This window comes from Pteropus vampyrus, unplaced genomic scaffold (assembly GCF_000151845.1).
Source record: "Pteropus vampyrus isolate Shadow unplaced genomic scaffold, Pvam_2.0 Scaffold53, whole genome shotgun sequence".
Lineage (NCBI taxonomy): Eukaryota > Metazoa > Chordata > Mammalia > Chiroptera > Pteropodidae > Pteropus > Pteropus vampyrus.
The window spans coordinates 1,276,294-1,280,265 of NW_011888834.1; positions in this window are offsets into that span (position 1 = coordinate 1,276,294).

Sequence of the window (3,972 nt, forward strand, 5' to 3'; positions counted from 1 at the left end):
TCCCAATAGTATGTGATTTAATTTTAATTCATCCAGTTTAAAATATACTCGGTAATAACAAATTCCAATTGCTTTGCTTGGAAGCCTATTAGAGACTAGTTGGTATTGATATAATACTTCAGTTAATTGTAGCTTCTAGGTTCGGGAAACCAGGGTGCTCTGCAGCAAGTCTATAAACCTAATTAAGTAATGCAAAGTTAATTTTTTCCTCAAGTTTCAGTGTACCAGTTCTGATACTCAGTGAACTAAATCAGGTCTCCCTGTTGGCATGTTTAAATGCTTCTCAGGAGCAATGCTTAAAAATGCAACAAAGGCTGGGAAGCTCAGAAGAGAATTTATAATGAAAGAGAAATGAGAACATTTTTCATTTTGAAATATTCAGAATTCTTAGCAACTGAAAGTTCTTCCTTCTACAAAAAAGACTTAAGCCTTGGGTAACTGCAGCCCCAGTTGTCTCAGTGTTGCTTTCGGGATCACAGGCCGAACTAGAATTAAAGGGTAGACCTCATTTGTAAAAACTAACATTACTGAAACACTGAGCACACGGTTTTGCTATTCTGTTTTTTCTTTAAAATACACATCAGCCAAATTAATGTATTAAAAAATTAAGAAATGCCTAATTTCTCAGGATAAAATTTCTTTTCTAACTTCAAATATTAAAATGTTGTTCTAGTCGCAGCTTCACAAATCACCAGATTTCAGACTAAAAGAGTACAAAGAATGCCCTACTGTGTATTATAATACTTTAATATAATGTCTAATGTTACATACAGAATATATATTTTCACAACTACATCATTATGGTTCAACTTAAAATACACACACGCACACACACACAGTGGTGGGAGGGGAGGTAAAGGCAGAACAGATACAACTCTGAATGGGTTAAATTCCTCTCCGATAGTTACAGTTCTCCAATAAAACCCTTGCTTTACCACTTGAACTTCTTTTTCATTTGAGCCAGTTTTCCTGGGTCATCCCATTTACTGAGATGCCAATGAAGATGATACTGCAGTCCCACTCTAGACCCAAATACCATTGGTTAGTTTAGCAGGCAGGTAAACACGCTTCCACAGCCACTGACTGCATCTTTAATTAAGATCAGATCTTGCTCAAATATTGTAGCATTTGAAATTGTTGATGGTCCCGCCCTTAGATAAATTATCATTGCCTATGTTTTCTAGGAGGCAATATTCTCTAAAAGATTTTACTTCTGCCTGTGCCTTCTTTCACCTCTCCCCTTCCCAGCACTTAAAACAAGGCATTTTCCATGTTTCTTTTTCCTCCCCACATTTTCTTTTCCATCTACACATACTCTTAATCTACCAATCTGCTCCTTGAGCTTCAGACATCATGCTTCTGCCGATGAACTGCACTCTTTGCATCCAGTACTAATTTCTATTCTGAGTTCCATTCATCTGGTAAACACCTTCTCTTGACTATGATTGATCTGTGATCTATAAAATACCATATCCCCAAACAAAAGATAGTTTTTGTTTCACAGCCTCCCAAACTCCACATTCTCTATGTCAGTGCTTCTCAAAGTGTGGCCCTGAACCATCATCATCAGCATCACCTAGGAACTAGTTCAACATGCAAATTATCTGCCCCACCCCAGAGGTATGGAATCAGAAATTCTGGGCATGAGGCTGAGTAACCTGTGTTTTCACACATCCTCTAGGTGATTCTGATGCCTGGTGAGGTCTGAGAACCACTGCTTAAGACAGCTCTCATCCTTCCAAAGGCCTCGGCATCCTTCCTTTCCTATTCCATCCAGTCTGATTCTCCCTCCCACCAGTTACACTGGGTAATTCTACTTTCATATGATCTCTCCCTTCATATTCATTTTCCTGCTCCCTCTCCTGGTTTAGGTCTCATCATGTTCTACAGAGACATTTCCCTCCTCAGTGAAATCTAGCCTGCACTTGTTTCCAAATTATTCTTTATAGCCCAGCTTTAACCATTCACAGTGATCAATCTTTTAGGGTTCAGATTCTATGTATCTTTCTAGAGTCCTCTTTCCATTCTTCCCCTCCCCATTCCAACCTTCCAGCCATGTAGTCCCCAGGACTCACTGCAATCTTTCATCCTTTTGCATTCTGTTCCTCTGCTCCAGTGTACTCATCCCTCCACATGCCCTTTCTAAGATGGGCTCTCTGACAGCTCCCAGCCCCACAGACTAGATGCTGCTTTCTCTGTGATCCCACAGGAGATCCCAGTAGACTTAGTTTTTGTCTCAATCACTACAATTATCTGGACCACAAACCTGTGGCCAAAAAAGATTTTTACTTTTTTTTTAATCTAGGACCATATCACATAGTGAGATAACCATACAATTTATCATCTAACCCAGAGCCCTGTGTAGATATGCGAGCTTATCAAGTACTGTACGCCCTCCAAACTCACCATGCTCCAGTCATGTTGGCCTTCTTTTTAGTCCTCAAACATTTCGGCCTCATTCCAACCTCAGGGGCTACATAATTCCTGTTCCCTCTGCCTGGAATGCTCTTCCTCAGAATTGCATTACAGGCTTATACCCTTTAAGCCTCAGCTCAACCATCACCTTCCTAAACCTTGCCCGAGTGGTCCTCTCTGCCCTTTTCTCTTTCATACTATTCTGTACTGCTTTCACAGTGTTTATTGCTATTTGAAGTGACCTATTGTCTCTGTGTCTTCCTTTCAATGTAGTCCGCAGGGTTTTTTCTGTGTTGTTAAAATCCACCGGATAGCGTCAAAAAGGCAAACTCTGAAGTCAGCCTGGGGTTGAATCCTGGCTCTACTACTTTCTAGGTAAATACCCTTGGGCAAAGAGTTCACTTCTGTGTAACTCAGTGGCCTCACTTATAAGGTGGGGATTACAACAGACTTGCATTACAGGGTTATTGTTACAATTAAACAACATAACAGGTGTAGAAGGCTTACCTGGCACAAAGGATTCAAAGTATGTTCAATCTATTATGTTGCTAAGAGTACTTATCACACTATGGTATCTTCAGTGCCTAGAGCAACAGATAGTACTTAGATATTCAACATTTAAAATATTTGTTGAGTGAATTTGGTGAATCAAGAGTTGACGAAAAAATAAATGTCACAACTCCTCTTCAAAACTTCCAGAAAGCTTCTCTAACAGTGCTGAATAAAACTCCAACCCAGTTCCCTACCACTTAATTCCCTACAAAATGTGGCCCAAACTTACTTTTCCAATCTTAAATTCCACCACTTTTCACTAGCAAACCAGACTCTGGTCTCACCATACTCCTTTAGTCTAGAATGTTTTTCCCTTCATCTCTACCTGTCCAAATCCCCCTGACGCTCCAGGTGTGGCCAAATGCCATGCTCTTCGCTTTTGCCTCTGAATATTCACCTCCTACAGCTGTATGAGAATCTCCTTTTTTATGACTGTTACATATTCATACGGTTACCTCGCTTATGACAGATCGGAGACTGTGTTCTTGTGTCTCCAGCACCCAGTACAGGGAGAAAGCCCTCAGTGCATTATTCTGAGTAGATGAACGGTTGGAGGTTGGGAGGTACTGTAAAAAGGCCTGACTTTATGTACCAAAAGAAAATTGCTATTATTATAGACACAACACCTACTTGTGGTTATTAGGTCAAGATCTGAGTAACACCATTATGATGTCAAAATTTTCTAACTCCTCCACTGTATGGTATAGCATCTCCAATGCCTAGAGCAATGGATGGCAATTGGGTAAATGCTCAATAAATATTTGAAATATTTGTTATGTGAATGAGTCCATGTTTATAGCTCCCAATTGTTACAGAGAATTCTGTCCATAGTTAATACATATTCCACCTTCTCATCCTTTTCCCTCTTCCATCATACATAATCTAACTATAAATTCGTGTCTTTTAAAGCCTCAAGCTATGCCCATTTTATTCTAGAAACTTTAAATTCTATATATAATTACTTTTCTCCTTCTGTAAGACTGTACATTCATTCCTCAGGAATGA